The sequence below is a fragment of the Rhinopithecus roxellana genome, chromosome 7 (genome assembly GCF_007565055.1).
Source record: "Rhinopithecus roxellana isolate Shanxi Qingling chromosome 7, ASM756505v1, whole genome shotgun sequence".
Classification (NCBI taxonomy): Eukaryota; Metazoa; Chordata; class Mammalia; order Primates; family Cercopithecidae; genus Rhinopithecus; species Rhinopithecus roxellana.
In genome coordinates, this window is record NC_044555.1 from 32,249,781 (window position 1) to 32,269,387 (window position 19,607).

Below are 19,607 nucleotides of genomic sequence, written 5' to 3' on the forward strand. Positions count from 1 at the left end.
TCATGTACATTATATTTTGTGGCTATCAATATTGGCATGTGAGCGACAGTTCAACGCAACAGAATGGAATGTCCATATAGTGTAAATATACAGAAAAAAATTGTGGCATTTTGACTTAATTAGAGAAAACATAATTCATTTAAAAAATTTTAACAATCAGATGACATCTTGAAATGTTTTAAAAGTTAAATACATACATTACAAATGCATCAGAATAAATTCAAAATAGATCAAATAAATAAATTACTATAAAATAATTAATTACCAATTGATAATAATTAATAGACTACATTTTTAAAATTGAAATAGAAAACCATTTTTTAAAAAGACAACTAGGGAAAATGTCTTGCAATTCACATCACAGACAAAGAGCTAATAATATATCAATATCAGCCTAATAAATAAATAGTTTCCTCAAATCAATAAAATACAGATAAATAACTTAATAAAATTAGCAGCAGATATAAACAGGTAGTTCACTACAATAAAATAACATTTAAATAAATAAGATGTTCAGCCTCCCTTATAAGAGTGAAATTATATTAAAGGAATTATATTAATATAATTAAAATTATATTAAAGGAATTGTATTAATATAATTAGGTTATATTAATAATCATATTAAAGTATATTTCACCCCAAAATATACTTTTGTGACATATTTTGAGGGCCTACAGACAGAAATAGCCCTGCAAAGTTGCCTTTTGTGGAGCAGATTTCCATCTGTAGAGAAAAGTTTATATTAATGAAATAAACAGCCAGGTTTTCTCTGAGCCTCTTCCACTTATCTTAGCAGATCCAGGAGAGCTGAACTAAACATAGGTTTTCATCTATTCTTTCTGAGAGCTGTTACTTGTGAGTTTTCAACTGTATAATAAAGCCCTTATGCCTTTCTCTCTTTCTGTCTCTCCCATAACCTGTCTTAGCCATGCAACAAGCCCTTATTCTTCCTGCAACCTCAAGATGTAATAAAAGCATCAACTGGTCTCTCTTCCAAGATGGCCGAATAGGAACAGCTCTGGTCTGCAGCTCCCAGTGAGACTGACACAAAAGATGGGTGAGTTCTGCATTTGCAACTGAAGTACCTGGTTTATCTCGTTGAGACTGGTTGGACAGTGAGTGCAGCCCACAGAGAGCAAGCCACAGCAGGGCAGGGCATTGCCTCACTCAGGAAGTGCAAAGGGTCAGGGGATTTCCCTTTCCTAGCCAAGGGAAGCCGTGAGAGACTGTACCGGGAGGAATGATACACTCCTGCCCGAATACTGCACTTTTCCTATGGTCTTCACAACCAGTAGACCAGGAGATTCCCTTCAGGGCCTGGCTTGGTGGGTCCACAGAGTCCACATGCCCACAGAGCCCAGCAAGTTAAGATCTATTGGCTTGAAATTCTCACTGCTAGCACAACAGTCTGAGACCGACCTGGAACACTGGAGCTTGGTGGGGAGAGGGGTGTCTGCCATTGCTGAGACTTGAGTAGGCGGTTTTATGCTCATAGTGTAAACAAAGCTGCCAGGAAGCTCGAACTGGGCAGAGCCCACCGAGGCCCACTGCATCTCTAAATTCCACCTCTGTGGGCAGGGCATATCTGAACAAAAGGCAGCAGCCCCATTCAGGGACTTACAGATAAAACCCTCATCTCTCTGGGGCAGAGCCCCTGGGGGTAGGGACAGCTTTGGGCACAGCTTCTGCAGACTTAAATGTCCCTGCCTAACAGCTCTGAAGAGAGCAGTGGTTTTCCCAGTACAGCGTTCAAGCTCTGATAATGGACAGACTGCCTCCTCAAGTGGGTCCCTGACTTCCATGTAGCCTGACTGGGAGACACCTCCCAGTAGGGGCTGACAGACATGTTATACAGGAGAGCTCTGGCTGACATCTGGCAGGTGCTCCTCTGGGACGAAGCTTCCAGAGGAAGGATCATGCAGCAATATTTGCTTTTCTGCAGCCTACACTGGTGATAAACAGGAAAACAAGGTCTGGAATGGACCTCCAACAAACTCCAACAGACCTGCAGCTGAGGGTTGTGACTGTTAGAAGGAAAACTAACAAACAGAAAGGAGTAGCATCAACATCAACAAAAAAGACATCCACACCAAAACGTCATCCGTAGGTCACCAACATCAAAGACCAACGGTAGATAAAATCATGAAGATGGGGAGAAACCACAGCAGGAGGGCTGAAAATTCCAAAAACCAAAAAGCCTCTTCTCCTCCAAAGGATTACAACTCCTTGCCAGCAAGCGAACAAAACTGGACAGATAATGAGTTTGATGAGTTGATAGAAGTAGGCTTCAGAAGGTGGGTAATAACAAACTTCTCCAAGCTAAAGGAGCATATTCTAACCCATCACAAGGAAGCTAAATGCCTTGAAAAAAGGTTAGAGGAATGGCTAACTAGAATAACCAGCATAGAGAAGAACATAAATGACCTGATGGAGCTGAAAAACACAGCACGAGAACTTCATGAAGCATACACAAGCTTCAATAGCCAATTTGATCAAGCTGAAGAAAGGATATCAGTGATTGAAGACCAACTTAATGAAATAAAGCATGAAGACAAGATTAGAGAAAAAAAGAGTGAAAAGAAAAAAAGCCTCCAAGAAATATGGGACTATGTGAAAAGACCAAATATACATTTGATTGGTGTACCTGAAAGTGACAGAGAGAATGAAATCAGGTTAGAAAACACTCTTCAGGATATTATCCAAGAGAACTTCCCCAACCTAGCAATGCAGGCCAACATTCAAATCCAGGAAATACAGAGAACACCAAAAAGACATTCCTCAAGAAGAGCAACCTGAAGAAACATAATTGTCAGATACACCAAGACTGAAATGAAGGAAAAAATGTTAAGGGCAGCCAGAGAGAAAGGTCGGGTTACCCACAAAGAAAAGCCCATCAGACTAACAGCAGATCTCTCGGCAGAAACCCTACAAGCCAGAAGAGAGTGGGGGCCAATATTCAACATTCTTAAAGAAAAAATTTTCAATGCAAAATTTCATATCCAGCTAAATTAAGCTTCATAAGTGAAGGAGAAATAAAATCCTTTACAGACAAGCAAATGCTGAGAGATTTTGCTACCACCAGGCCTGTCTTACAAGAGCTCCTGAAGAAAGAACTAAACATGGAAAGGAACAACTGGTACCAGCCACTGCAAAAACATGCCAAATTATAAAGACCATCAATGCTATGAAGAAACTGCATCAACTAATGGGCAAAATAACCAGCTAGCATCATAATGACAGGATCAAATTCACACATAACAATATTAACCTTAAAAGTAAATGGGCTAAATGCCCCAGTTCAAAGACACAGACTGGCAAATTGGATAAAGAGTCAAGACCCATTGGCGTGCTATATTCAGGAGAACCATCTTACATCCAAAGACACACATAGACTCAAAAGAAAGTGATGGAGGAAGATCTACCAAACAAATGGAAAGCAAAAAAAAAAAAAAAAAAAGCAAGGGTTGCATACCTAGTCTCTGATAAAACAGACTTTAAACCAACAAAGATCAAAAGAGACAAAGAAGGCCATTACAAAATGGTAACGGGATCAATTCAAGAAGAAGAGCTAACTATCCTAAATATATATGCACCCAACACAGGAGCACCCAGATTCATAAAGCAAGTTCTTAGAGACCTACAAAGAGACTTAGACTGCCACACAATAATAATTGGATACTTTAACACCCCACTGTCAATGTTAGACAGATCAAGGAGACAGAAAATTAAAAAGGATATCCAGGACTTGAACTCAGCTCTGGACCAAGTGGACCTAATAGACATCTACAGAACTCTCCACCCCAGATCAACAGAATATACATTCTTCATGGCACCACATCACACTTATTCCAAAATTGACCACATAGTTGGAAGTAAAGCACTCCTCAGCAAATGTACAAGAACAGAAATTTTAACAAACTGTCTCTCAGACCACAGTGCAATCAAACTAGAACTCAGGACTAAGAAACTCACTCTAAACTGCACAACTAAATGGAAACTGAACAACCTAGTCCTGAAGGTCTACTGGGTAAATAACGAAATGAAGGTGGAAATAAAGATGTTCCATGAAACCAATGAGAAGAACAACACAGTGTACCAGAATCTCTGGGACACATTTAAAGCAGTGTGTAGAGGGAAATTTATAGCACTAAATGTCCACAAGAGAAATCAGGAAAGATCTAAAATCGACACCCTGACATCACAATTAAAAGAACTAGAGAAGCAAGAGCAAACAAATTCAAAAGCTAACAGAAGACAAGAAATAACTAACACCAGACCAGAACTGAAGGAGATGGAGACACAAAAAAACCCTTCAAAAAAATCAATGAATCCAGGAGCTGGTTTTTTGAAAAGATCAATAAAATAGATAGACTACTAGCAAGACTAAGAAAAAAGAAAAGAGAGAAGAATCAAATAGATGCAGTAGAAAATGATAAAGGGGGTATCACCACCAATCCCACAGAAAAACAAACTACCATCAGAGAACACTATAAACACCTCAATGCAAACAAATTAGAAAATCTAGAAGAAATGCATAAATTCCTGGACACATACACCCTCCCAAGACGAAACCAGGAAGAAGTCGAATGTCTGAGTAGACCAATAACAGATTCTGAAATTGAGGCAATAGCTAACAGCCTACCAACCAAAAAAAGTCCAGGACCAGACAGATTCACAGCTGAATTATACCAGAGGTACAAAGAAGAGCTGGTACCATTCCTTCTGAAACTATTCCAATCAATAGAAAAAGAGGGAATCCTTCCTAACTCATTTTACTAGGCCAGCATCAGCCTGATACCAAAGCCTGGCAGGCACAAAACGGAAAAAGAGAATTTTAGAACAATATCCCTGATGAACATCAATGCAAAAATTCCCAATAAAATACTAGCAAATCGAATCCAGCAGCACATCAAAAAGCTTATCCACCACAATGAAGTTGCCTTCATCCCAGGGATGCAAGGCTGGTTCAACATACACAAATAATCCATCACATAAACAGAACCAATGACAAAAACCACACAATTATTTCCACAGATGCAGAAAAGACCTTCGAGATATTTAAATGCCCCTGTCTAACAGCTTTGAAGAGAGTAGTGGTTCTCCCAGCACGGAGTTTGAGATCTGAGAATGGACAGACTGCCTGCTCAAGTGGGTCCCTGACCCCTGAGTAGCCTAACTGGGATACACCCACCACTAGGGGCAGACTGACACCTCACATCTCACATGGCCGGGTACCCTTCTGAGATGAAACTTCCAGAGGATCGATCAGGCAGCAACATTTACTGTTCAGCAATATTCACTCTTCTGCAGCCTCTCCTGCTGATATCCAGGCAAACAGGGTTTGGAGTAGACCTCGAGCAAACTCCAACAGACCTGCAGCTGAGAGTCCTGACTGTTAGAAGGAAAACTAACAAACAGAAAGGACGTCTGCACCAAAATCCCATCTGTATGTCACCATCATCAAAGACCAAAGGTAGATAAAACCACAAAGATGGGGAAAAAGCAGTGCAGAAAAGCAGAAAATTCTAAAAATCAGAGCATCTCTCCTCATCCAAAGGAATGCAGCTCCTCGCCAGCAATGGAACAAAGTTGGATGGAGAATGACTTTGATGAGTTGAGAGAAGAAGGCTTCAGATGATCAAACTTCTCTGAGTTAGAGGAAGTTTGAACTCATCACAAAGAAGCTAAAAACCTTGAAAAAAGACTTGATGAATGGCTAACCAGAATAAACAATGTAGAGAAGTCCTTAAATGACCTGAAAGAACTGAAAACCATGACACGAGAACTACATGCCAAATGCACAAGCTTCAGTAACTGACTCGATCAACTGGAAGAAAGGGTATCAGTGATTGAAGATCAAATGAATGAAATAAAGAGAGAGGACAAGGTTAGAGAAAAAAAGAATGAAAAGTAATGAGCAAAGCCTCCATAAAATATGGGACTATGTGAAAAGACCAAATCTACGTTTGATTGGTGTACCTGAAAGTGACAGGGAGAATGGAACCAAGTTAGAAAACACTCTTCAGGATATTATCTAGGAGAAATTTCCCAACCTAGCAAGGCAGGCCAACATTCAAATTCAGGAAATACAGAGAACGCCACAAAGATACTCTTCGAGAAGAGCAACTCCAAGACACATAATTGTCAGATTCACCAAAGTTGAAATGAAGGAAAAAATCTTAAGGGCAGCCAGAGAGAAAGGTCGGGTTACCCACAAAGGGAAGCCCATCAGACTAACAGTGGATCTCTCAGCAGAAACTCTACAAGCCAGAAGAGACTGGGGGCCAATACTCAACATTCTTAAAGAAAAGAATTTTCAACCCAGAATTTCATACCCACCCAAACTAAGTTTCATAAGTGAAGGAGAAATAAAATCCTTTACAGACAAGGAAATGCTGACAGATTTTGTCACCACCCGGCCTGCCCTACAAGAGCTCCTGAAGGAAGCACTAAAGATGGAAAGGAACATCTGATACCAGCCCAGCTAACATCATAATGACAGGATCAAGTTCACACATAACAACATTAACCTTAAATGTAAATGGGCTAAATGCTCCAATTAAAAGACAGACTGGCAAATTGGATAAAGACTCAACACCCATCAGTTTGCTGTATTCAGGAAACCCATCTCAGCAGCAGAGACACATGTAGGCTCAAAATAAAGGGATGGAGGAAGATCTACCAAGAAAATGGAAAACAAAAAAAGGCAGGGGTTGCAATCCTAGTCTCTGATAAAACAGACTTTAAACCATCAAAGATCAAAAGAGACAAAGAAGGCCATTACATAATGGTAAAGGGATCAATTCAAGAAGAAGAGCTAACTATCCTAAATATATATGCAACCAACACAGGAGCACCCAGATTCATAAAGCAAGTCCTTAGAGACTTACAAAGAGACTTAGACTCCCATACAATAATAATGGGAGACTTCAACACTCCACTGTCAACATTAGACAGATCAACAAGACAGAAAGTTAACAAGGATATCCAGGAATTGAACTCAACTCTGCACCAAGCAGACCTAATAGACATCTATAGAACTCTCCACCCCAAATCAACAGAATATACATTCTTCTCAGCACCACATCACACTTATTCCAAAATTGACCACATAGTTGGAAGTAAAGCACTCCTCAGCAAATGTAAAAGAACATAAATTATAGCAAACTGTCTCTCAGACCACAGTTTAATCAAACTAAAATTCAGGATTAAGAATCTCAAATCAAAATCGCTCAGCTACATGGAAACTGAACAACCTGCTCCTGAATGACTACTGGATACATAACAAAATGAAGGCAGAAATAAAGATGTTCTTTGAAACCAATGAGAACAAAGATACAACATACCAGAATCTCTGGAACACATTTAAAGCAGTGTGTAGAGGGAAATTTATAGCACTAAATGTCCACAAGAGAAAGCAGGAAAGATCTAAAATTAACACCCTAACATCACAATTAAAAGAACTAGAGAAGCAAGAGCAAACACATTCAAAAGCTGGCAGAAAGCAACAAATAACTAAAATCAGAGGAGAACTGAAGGAGATAGAGAAACAAAAAACCCTTCAAAATATCAATGAATCCAGGAGCTGGTTTTTTGTAAAGATCAACAAAATTGACAGACCACTAGTAAGACTAATAAAGAAGAAAAGAGAGAAGAATCAAATAGATGCAATAGAAAATGATAAAGGGGATATCACCACCGACCCCACAGAAATACAAACTACCATCAGAGAATACTAAAAACACCTTTACACAAATAAACTAGAAAACCTAGAAGTAATGGATAAATTCCTGGACACATACACTCTCCCAAGACTAAACCAGGAAGAAATTGAATCCCTGAATAGACCAATAACAGGCTCTGAAATTGAGGCCATAAATAATAGTCTACCAACCAAAAAAAGTCCAGGACCAGATGGATTCACAGCTGAATTCTACCAGAGGTACAAGGAGGAGCTGGTACCATTCCTTCTGAAACTATTCCAATCAATAGAAAAAGAGGGAATCCTACCTAACTCATTTTATGAGGCCAACATCATCCTGATGCCAAAGCCTGGCAGAGACACAAGAAAAAAAGAGAGAATTTTAGACCAATATCCCTGACGAACATCAATGCAAAAATCCTCAATAAAATACTGGCAAACCAGATTGAGCAGCACATCAAAAAGCTTATCCACCATGATCAAGTAGGCTTCATCCCTGGGATGCAAGGCTGGTTCAATATATGCAAATCAATAAACAGAATCCAGCATATAAACAGAACCAAAAACAAAAACCATATGATTATCTCAATGGATGCAGAAAAGGCCGTTGACAAAATTCAACAGCCCTTCATGCTAAAAATTCTCAATAAATTAGGTATTCATGGGATGTACCTCAAAATAATAAGAGCTATTTATGACAAACCCACAGCCAATATCATAGTGAATGGGCAAAACCTGGAAGCATTCCCCTTGAAAACTGGTGCAAGACAGGGATGCCCTCTCTCACCACTCCTATTCAACATAGTGTTAGAATTTCTGGCTAGGGCAATCAGGCAAGAGAAAGAAAGAAATGTTATTCAATTAAGGAAAAGAAGAAGTCAAATTGTCCCTGTTTGCAGATGACATGATTGTATATTTAGAAAACCCCATTGTCTCAGCCCAAAATCTCCTTAAGCTGATAAGCAACTTCAGCAAAGTCTCAGGATACACAATCAATGTGCAAAAATCACAAGCATTCTTATACACCAATAACAGACAAACAGAAAGCCAAATCATGAATGAACTCCCATTCACAATTGCTTCAAAGAGAATAAAATACCTAGGAATCCAACTTACAAGGGATGTGAAGGACCTCTTCAAGGAGAACCACAAACCACTGTTCAATGAAATAAAAAAGGACACAAACAAATGGAAGAACATTCCATACTCATGGACAGGAAGAATCAGTATTATGAAAATAGCCATACTGACTAAGGTACTTTATAGATTCAATGCCCTCCCCATTAAGCCACCAATGACTTTCTTCACAGAATTGGAAAAAACTACTTTAATGTTCATATGGAACCAAAAAAGAGCCCTCATTTCCAAGACAATCCTAAGCCAAAAGAACAAAGCTGGAGGCATCATACTACCTGGCTTCAAACTATACTACATGGCAACAGTAACCAAAACAGCATGGTACTGGTACCAAAACAGAGATACAGACCAATGGAACATAATAGAGCCCTCAGAAATAATACCACACATTTACAACCATCTGATCTTTGACAAACCTGACAAAAACAAGAAATAGGGAAAGGATTCCCTATTTAATAAATGGTACTGGGAAAACTGCCTAGGCATAAGTAGAAAGCTGAAACTGGATCCCTTCCTTACCCCTTATACAAAAATTAATTCAAGATGGATTAGAGACTTAAATGTTGGACCTAAAGTCATAAAAACCCTAGGAGAAAACCTAGGCAATACCATTCAGGACATAGGCATGGGCAAGGACTTCATGTCTGAAATACCAAAAGCAATGGCAATGAAAGCCAAAATTAACAAATGGGGTCTAATTAAACTAAAGAGCTTCTATGCAGCAAAAGAAACTACCATCAGAGTGAACAGGCAACCTACAGAATGGGAGAAAATTTTTTCAATCTACTCATCTGACAAAGGGCTGATATCCAGAACCTACAAAGAACTCAAACAAATTTACAAGAAAAAAACAAACGACCCCATCAAAAAGTGGGCAAAGGATATGAACAGCCAATTCTTAAAAGAAGACATTTATGCAGCCAATGGACACATGAAAAAATGCTCATCATCACTGGCCATCAGAGAAATGCAAATCAAAACCACAATGAGATATCATCTCACACCAGTTAGAATGGCAATCATTAAAAAGTCAGGAAACAACAGGTGCTGGAGAGGATGTGGAGAAATAGGAACACTTTTACACTGTTGGTGGGACTGTAAACTAGTTCAACCATTGTGGAAGACAGTGTGGTGATTCCTCAAGGATCTAGAACTAGAAATACCATTTGACTCAGCCATCACATTACTGGGTATACACCCAAAGGATTATAAATCATGCTGCTATAAAGACACATGCACACATATGTTTATTGAGGCACCATTCACAATAGTAAAGACTTAGAACCAACCCAAATGTCCATCAATGACAGACTGGATTAAGAAAATGTGGCACATATACACCATGGAATACTGTGCAGCCATAAAAAAGGATGAATTCATGTCCTTTGTAGGGACATGGATGCAGCTGGAAACCATCATTCTCAGCAAACTGTTGCAACAACAGAAAACCAAACACCACATGTTCTCACTCATATGTGGGAACTGAACAATGAGAACACTTGGACACAGGAAGGGGATCATCACACAGCAGAGCCTGTTGTGGGGTGGGGGAAGGAGGGAGGGATAGCATTAGGAGATATACCTAACGTAAATGACAAGTTAATGGGTACAACACACCAACATGGCACATGTATACATATGTAACAAACCTGTACATTGTGCACATGTACCCTACCTAGAACATAAAGTATCATAAAAAAAAAACAAAAAAAGAAAAGGCCTTCAACAAAATTCAACAGCCCTTCATGCTGAAAACTCTCAATAAACTAGGTATTGATGGAATTTATCTCAAAATAATAAAAGCTATTTATGACAAACCCACAGCCAATATCATATTGAATGGGCAAAAACTGGAAGCATTCTCACCGAAAACCAGCACAAGACAAGGATGCCCTCTCTCACCACTCCTATTCAACACAGTACTGGAAGTTCTGGTCAGGGAAATCAGGCAAGAGAAAGAAATAAAGGGTATTCAATTTGGAAAAGAGGAAGTCAAACTGTTTCTGTTTGCAGGTGACATGATTGTATATTTAGAAAACCCCATCATCTCAGCCCAAAATCTCCTTAAGCTGATAAGCAACTTCAGCAAAGTTTCAGGATGCAAAAGTAATGTACAAAAATCACAAGCATTCCTATACACCAATAATAGACAAACAGAGCCAAATCATGAGTGAACTCCCATTCACAATTGCTACAAAGAGAATAAAATACCTAGTAATCCAACTTACAAGGGATGTGAAGGACCTCTTCAAGGAGAACTAGAAACCAGTGCTCAATGAAATAAAAGAGGACACAAACAAATGGAAGAACATTCCATGCTCAGGGACAGAAAGAATCAATATTGTGAAAATGGCCATACTGCCCAAAGTAATTTATAGATTCAATGCTATCCCCATCAAGCTATCATTGACTTTCTTACAGAATTGGAAAAAACTACTTTAAATTTCATATGGAACCAAAAAAGAGCCCTCATAGCCAAGACAATCATAAGCAAAAAGAACAAAGCTGGAGGCATCACACTACCTGACTTCAAACTATACTACAAGGCTATAGTAACCAAAACAGCATGGTACTGGTAACAAAACAGATATACAGACCAATGGAACAGAACAGAGCCTGCAGAAATAACACCACACATCCACAACCATCTGACCTTTGACCAATCTGACAAAAGCAAGCAATGGGTAAAGGATTCCCTATTTAATAAATGGTGCTGGGAAAACTGGCTAGCCATATGTAGAAAGCTGAAACTGGATCCCTTCCTCACAGCTTATAGAAAAATTAACTTAAGATGCATTAAAGACTTAAATGTAACACCTAAAACCATAATAACCCTAGAAGAAAACCTCGGCAATACCATTCAGGACAAGGCATGGGCAAAGACTTCATGGCTAAAACACCAAAAGCAATGGCAACAAAAGCCAAAATAGACAAATGGGATCTGATTAAACTAAAGAGCTTCTGCACAGCAAAAGAAACTACCATCAGAATGTACAGGCAACATACAGAATGGGAGAAAATATTTGCAATCTACCCATCTGACTAAGGGCTAATATCCAGAATCTACAAATAACTTAAACAAATTTACAAGATAAAAACACCATCAAAAAGTGGGCAAAGGATATGAATAGACACTTTTCAAAGGAATACATTTATGCAGCCAACAGACATATGAAAAAATGCTTATCATCACTGGTCATTAGAGAAATGCAAATCAAAACCACAATGAGATACCATCTCATGCCAGTTAGAATGGCAATCATTAAAAAGTCAGGAAACCACAAATGCTGGAGAGGATGTGGAGAAATAGGAACACTCTTACACTGTTGGTGGGAGTAAATTAGTTCAACCATTATGGAAGAGAGTGTCGTGATTCCTCAAGGAGCTAGAACTAGAAACACCATTTACCCAGCCATCCCATTACTGGGTATATACCCAAAGGATTGTAAATCATGCTACTATAAAGACACATACACACGTATGTTTACTGTGGCACCATTCATAATAGCAAAGACTTGGAACCAACCCAAATGTCCATCAATAATAGACTGGATAAAGAAAATGTGGCACATATACACCATGGAATACTATGCAGCTGTAAAAAAGGATGAGTTCATGTCCTTTGCAGGGACATGGATGAAGCTGGGAACCATTATTTTCAGCAAACTATCACAAGGACAGAAAACCAAACACTGCATGTTCTCACTCATAAGTGGGAGCTGAACAATGAGAACACATGGACACAGGGAGGGGAACAACACACACCTGGGTCTGTTGGGGGGTGGGGGACTGTGGGAGGGATAGCATTAGGAGAAATACCTAACAAAACTGCAAGTTACAAGCACATGTACTCCAGAACGTAAGGTATAATTTAAAAAATAAAACAAATCATCAACCATCTGGTCCTTTCGTTTTTTTGTTTTTTTGTTTTGTTTTGTTTTTTGGCTCACTGCAAGCTCCGCCTCCCAGGTTCACGCCATTGTCCTGCCTTAACCTTAGCTGGGCCTACAGGTGCCCATCACCATGCTCGACTAATTTTTTGTGTTTTTAGTAGAGACAGGGTTTCACTGTGTTAGCCAGGATGATCTCGATCTCCTGACCTCGTGATCTGCCTGCCTCGGCCTCCCAAAGTGCTGGGATTACAGGTGTGAGCCACCATGCCTGGCCCCATCTGGCCCTTTCTTTGAATTTTTATACGTTGTATGACCCTTATGCACATGTGCATGTTAATAAATTTTGTATGCCTTTTCTTCTTCTTTTGCCTTTTGTCAGTTGACTTTCATTGAATGTTCAGAGGACAAAAGGACAGATTTCACTTGGCCCCTACAGTTTTGGCACTATGAGCAGGGCAACTGAAACTGCTCTGTTCTTCTGGAAGCCACAGTCCAGGGAAGCCAGTATCTGACACGCCAGCAGAAGGGTAAGAATTTCTTACCAGTCAGATTCCTGAAAGTCTATCTGTAGAATCTGGTCAAGCTAATGGTAAAAATAACTGTATATCACCATGGAACACTATGTAGCCATAAAAAAGGATGAGTTTGCGTCCTTTGTAGGGACATGGATGCAGCTGGAAACCATCATTCTTAGCAAACTATCACAAGAACAGAAAACCAAACACCGCATGTTCTCACTCATAGGTGGGAACTGAACAATGAGATCACTTGGACTCGGGAAGGGGAACATCACACACCGGGGCCTATCATGGGGAGGGGGGAGGGGGGAGGGATTGCATTGGGGAGTTATACCTGATATAAATGATGAATTGATGAGTGCTGACGAGTTGATGGGTGCAGCAAACCAACATGGCACAAGTATACATATGTAACAAACCTGCACGTTATGCACATGTACCCTAGAACTTAAAGTATAATAAAAAAAAGGGAAAAAAATAAATATATTACAATACCATAAAAAAAAAACTGTATATTTCTCCTTTTCTAAAATTAAGATTAAAGTGAGAAAAACGTTTATACAGACTAGTCTTAGTTGTAGCAACTGAGGTGTATTTTTTGGTATGAACATTTATATTGTCTGATCCTTTTCCTCTCAGAAGTAGTCTTTATTTTTCCCTTTGTCACTGTCTTTCTGTGTCATTCGTCATAGAGGCCCTTTCATCTTCTTTTATGTGGTTGAAAGCTTGACGTGTGACCAAGAGGGAACATTCTCTTGGTCCCTTCCATCAGAGGGTGTGATTTTTGGGTAACATCTAGTTGCCAGTCTGAAATGACTAAGAACCCCAAGACACGTAAGATATTAAGGAGCACACTCTTTGTTCTGAAAGTGGTAAGCTCTCAGGAAAGTCTGTCATAATAGGAAGTCCAATCCAAAAGGGGCTTTTGTTGTCTCAACCTTTGATGCCTGATTAGTCCTGGCAAAGTCCAATCCCAGGAAGGCCTACCTGATGTCATGGATTAATGGGTTCATGACTAGCAGCCCCCTACGAACTTGTGAAATACTGAAGACACCATCCTTAACCATCTATAACAACAAAATTCTTTTGCTGTCTTAACTTATACCTGGCAGTAAATTTTTCTTTGGGATCATGGGGGGTTGCATCTTCTATGCCACTTTAAAAATACCACTTACATCCATGGTATTCTAAACCTGAGAAATTACCTCTGGGACTTTCCATTAAGAACACTCATTGACTTAAGTCACTTATGGAATAAATAAATTAGCTATATTTAAAAATTTTTTTTTGAGTGCTATTGTTTTAAACAGCTATCTTATAGGTAGCTGTGAAAAGATACAAAAGGAATACAGCCTTTAGAAAATCCCTTGGCAATATCACAAAAAGGCAGAAATTACATTTAAAATGAAGTTTAAAATCCACTGTATGCTCCAACTGCCTGCTTTGAATTCCCTGGTGGAGTTACATAAAAAGCACTCCAGCCTGTAATCTAGTGGCTAGGATTCCAATCTTTCACTGCTGTGGCCTGGGTTTCAATTGTCTGTCAGGGAATCAGTCTCTTGGAGATGTAAATCTCTTAAGCTGGGAGAGAAAAAAAAAAAAAAAACATTTATAAGAATTAATTTGAATGATTTGTTTTGAATTTATATTTGTGTGACTCTTAGCTTTTGGCAGTACCCAGTTGTTACTGATCCTTTCCCTTTCTACGGATAGCTTTTGTTTTTCTGGTTGTCTATAAGTCTCTTTTTTCTTCTAGGTGTCTTTGCAGGGGCTCTGTATTTGTTTAAAAAAAAAAAAAACCGCTCTTTGCACTTCTTTGGAGATGTCTCATGTGTCGTTGGTTAAGTCATAAAAGGCTAATTGATTTTGGTTTTGAGTCACTTGGTAAATATCATTGGTTTAAAAGAAAGAAGAAAAAACATGTTCAAAAGCCAGGAATATTGGCTGTTTGTCCCAACTAAAATCTGATCATGAGAGATTTGAAAATATTTTTTAAGAGCTCTATGTTCACAAATTGGCCTAATGAAAAGCTGATATTCAGACTATATATTCTCACACACACATACGTATATACTTCTCTGTACTCTTTTGGATACTACTTCTCCCATGGAAATTTTTTTAAAGTGACTGAAACCTCTTTTATTTATTTTTATTTTTGTATTCTTCTTAGACAGGGTCTGGTTCTATTGCCCAGGCTCAAGTGCAGTGGCACAATCTTGGCTCACTGCAACCTTCACCTCTGGGGTTCAAGTGATTCTCGTGCCTCACCCTTCCGAATGGCTGGGATTACATGTGTGCACCACCACACCCGGCTAATTTTTGTATTTATAATACAGATGGGGTTTCACCATGTTGGCCAGGCTGGTCTCGAACTCCTGACCTCAAATGATCCGCCCACCTTGGCCTCCCAGACTGGTGGGATTATAGGCATGAGCTACTTCACCTGGCCTGAAACCTCTTTTTAATTGCGTGTTCAGTCGCTCTGTTTGCTTCCTTTCTTGTTGGCATAATTGTTGCTCAAAACAAACAAAAAACATAAAATTTCATTGGCCTTTTTAGGAAGCTTTCCAGACTGGCTTATCCAGGACTGCATTCATTTGTTTGCCTTGGCTCCTTCTTTTGCCAACTTTGATCTTTTGTACACTTTCATTTAGTCATTGATATGTTCCCCCTTCAAGTCTCTATTTCTTCAGTCAATGGATGAAAAGTTACTGAAAGGACATATAAGAGTTCTGGTTATCACATAAAGGAATCTAAAAGAGACTTCTGGAGGTTCTGAGACTCCTTGAGGAACACAGCCAAAGTGCCACCAAACCTTTTGTGTGTCACCTGTCTTCCTCATAGAGACCTAAAGTTGTGAGTGGTTTCAGCTTTATTTATTAATAGGCCTTGCCCTGAATTCAGTAATATCATTAAGATACAGAAACTAAATTAAAAATCCACCTATCCAACTAAATTGATCTTGAAAGCACAACCTTCTGACATCTGGGTGGCTATTTTTAAACTGTTTGTCAAATAAATTTACATATATACAAAAATTTTTATGTGCAAGAGAATCGCCCTCTCTGTTGCTCAACCACTAGAGGCTTTTACTCTGAGAAAGGCATTGACTTAAACTTTACATAATAAACCTTATCTTTGTTTAAGGTACTTTTCCTAGCTATCTTGCCTTAACTGGGCCTTTAACTATACCCTTCTTTGTCTTGGCAAATAATAATGTTTAGGTCTAAGTTTGACGTCTTTCATATAAAATTTCCTACCTTGTTTTACCCAAAAACCATCCCTTTAGAAGTGCAAATTTAGAGTTTCCAAGTTAGCAATTGCTTAGGGCAAGAAACAAGTAATTGGAAGATTGATTATCTGAATGGGAGAAAGAAGCTGGCAAATAAAGAATCTTAATGAACACTACAAGATCTGCTTCTGGCTGTGTCTGTATGTCTGTGTGTTATGTGTATGTGATATTTCTATGTAATCTGAGATAATTTTTGATAAATAAAGCTAGTTTTAAAATTGTTGACAAAATAAGAATTTCTTCATAATTGTCAGTATCAAATATAATTCAGACATTTTTACCTGTGTCTACTGTCAGACAGGCTTATGTTGTCTCTACCACATTTTTTAATGTTATAAAACTGCTCGTTCTGTAATATTTTTGATACTTACTTAATGTGTCTATAAGCTAAAGCTATAAGGGCCAGCTGCTGTGCTCCCACAAAGCCTGGTACACATCTTACTGTGAGCTTATATCTTTGGTTTTAAGCCTCTAGATTCTGAGGTCTAGACAGACGGCCATGGCAAGGCCTGAGGACGTATGCATGTCCTCAGTGCCTGGACCACCAGCTACAGGGCAGAGCTAAGCTCAATATAGTCCCATCCTCCCTGGCCCAGATGTGCCTCCTGGACATGCTGGGAGGGGTCAGATCTTGAATACATCCTCTTCACATCTCTGTTCCCTCTCCTGAGCATTACACCTGGTGTGCAAATTCAAGATCCAGATAAGCCCTGCCCTTCATAGCTATCCTAGGTGCCACTGAAAGAACACATTCCTCAACACATCACAGCCTTGAGCACATCACATCCCCCCATATGCCTCCACTTCCTGGGCCCAACACAAACACATCACAGCCTTGAGCAATGCCTCCACTTCCTGGGCCCGACACGAACACATTCCTCCATATATCTCAAAGAAAAACAACACCTGGAGAATCTCCGATAAGGTTACAACCGTTTGTAAAAGCGCAGGAACCAATAAGAAAGCTGCTAAAAGTATAATTTAAAATGTAAACCAATTGTAATGCTGTAGCCTAGAGAAATGCCTTGTTCCTCTGTAACCTGACAAGTCTTGTTTACCTCGAGCTATAAAAAGCAAGCGCACGCATTGTTCCGGGCCCTCTCGTATGTTGTAGAACGGAGGGACCAAGTTCAAACTTGCATTAAAGATCCTTGCCGCTTGGCTTTGACTCTGGACTCTGGTGGTCTTCTTCGAGGAATAAACGGTCTGGGCATAACACCACATGGGTATTCAGGACCCAGCACAACTTGGGGAGACACTAGGAAGGGTAACTGTCATCATTTCAAAATTTTGTTCAGTAACTGATTTAAGATCTTCAAGTCAATGTTATTAACATGTAATTACTTAATATGTAACTAAGTAATAGATAATCATTAGTAATTACTTAATATGTAACTAAGCAATAGATAATCATTTCTAAGTAACATACAGAAACATTGATGATAAATATAAGTTTAGGCTTATATCCTTTGACATATTATTTTTATATGGCTAAAATCTAAATTGATATATGTGATTAAAGCTATTAAAATGAGAGAAATAACTCTTAATGTAAAATGTACAAGAAAAGCAAGTTATGCTTTTGGTAAGAAAAGTTATAAAGGCATGAGGATTTCTGCTTGTTGAGAAAAAAATAATTCTATCTATTTTAGAGGTCGTTTAAAGGTTGCTTCAAAATGAAGAAAAAAGATATAGCTAAAACTAAATGAATATCAAAAATTGAGGAAAATTTTCAAAATCTTGTGTGGTTAAACTGACTAAAATTGTATTTTAAGTGTTTTTATATTGAGCCGTAATATCAAAAATACACTAATACACAACTAGAATTTGGTTTTTCTTTTTGAATAAGATTTTCATATAGCATTAATAAGAAACAATAAGATACTTTGGTTTACTTTTTGAATAATAAACAGGCTTATTTGATATGGTAAATTATACAGGAAGCACTGTCAAATAAGAAATTATGCTTAACTTTCCTTGAGATATATTTGTATAAATGTGTTATTAATATAATGTGTTCCAAAATTATATGAGATTCCTATAATTCTGATATGCCTTAGTATATGTTCTCCACCATCATTATTATTTATCTGTAATCTGGACTAAATCCTAAATTTTATTTCCCTCTAGTATCTGGCTATGAATCTCCAGACTAATGTTTCCCAATTTTCTCCCACTTTTCTGACTTAAAATCACTAGAAATTAAAATTGTTCTTTTCTTTAAATCCTATAAACTGAAGTTAGACAAGTTTATATAAACTTAGGGAGAGATCACCACAGCGACTTACACATAAACAGATTTAATTCCCACTGATGCATCAACTACTCCAAAGTTCACGGAAACACTTGATTTGAAGTACTATCCAGGAAAATCTGTCATATTGCTACTACTTGCCCACTTCAACTCAGGATCTTTCAGAAACTCTAGAAAAAACTAGTTTATAGACTACTCTAGACATCAATCTTTGTTTTTCTTCTGTTTCCCCAGAAATACCTCTTATTGAAGATCTGTTTGTCTGCATTATAAATAGAGGCCTCCCTGTGAGAGTTCATCTGCAATATCACCTTCTGAAATGAGACACAGCTATTTAACAGAACTGACCTATTCGCAGGACTAAGACTGATTCGAGAAGATATGGGCTGCTTGTTCCAATCTGTGTTGTCCTTCCCAGATTGCCAATCTCACATTTCTTATCTGAATCTCTCTAAAACTACTCACTTGGGCTTTAATATGTGAAACTTTCTAAAAATAAAGTTTTAAATGGGGGACTGAAAAAACCAAAAATATTTTACCCCAAAATATACTTTTTTGACATATTTTGGGATGGCTATTCAGAGGGCCTGCAGACAGGAATAGCCCTGAAAAGCTGTCTTTTGTGGAGTAGATTTGCATCTGTAGAGAAAAATCTAATTAGTGAAATAAACAGCCAGACTTTTTCAGAGGTCCTCCCCTTTATCCAGATCTGGTAATGATTAGCTCGACCACAGGCTGCCACTTATTTTTTCTGAGAGCTGCTACCTGTGAGTCTTCATCTACATAACAAGGCTGCCTTTACTCCTTGCCT

At 38.6% G+C, this 19,607-nt stretch overlaps 1 long non-coding RNA gene across 1 annotated transcript; it reads left to right on the top strand.

Annotated features, from left to right (window-relative positions):
- Positions 1-718: 718 nt before the first annotated feature.
- On the top strand, positions 719-19,304 carry LOC115898593. Its single transcript, XR_004058278.1, has 3 exons — positions 719-1,057; positions 13,112-13,259; positions 19,031-19,304. It is a non-coding gene; the product is annotated as an uncharacterized LOC115898593 (long non-coding RNA).
- Positions 19,305-19,607: the final 303 nt, after the last annotated feature.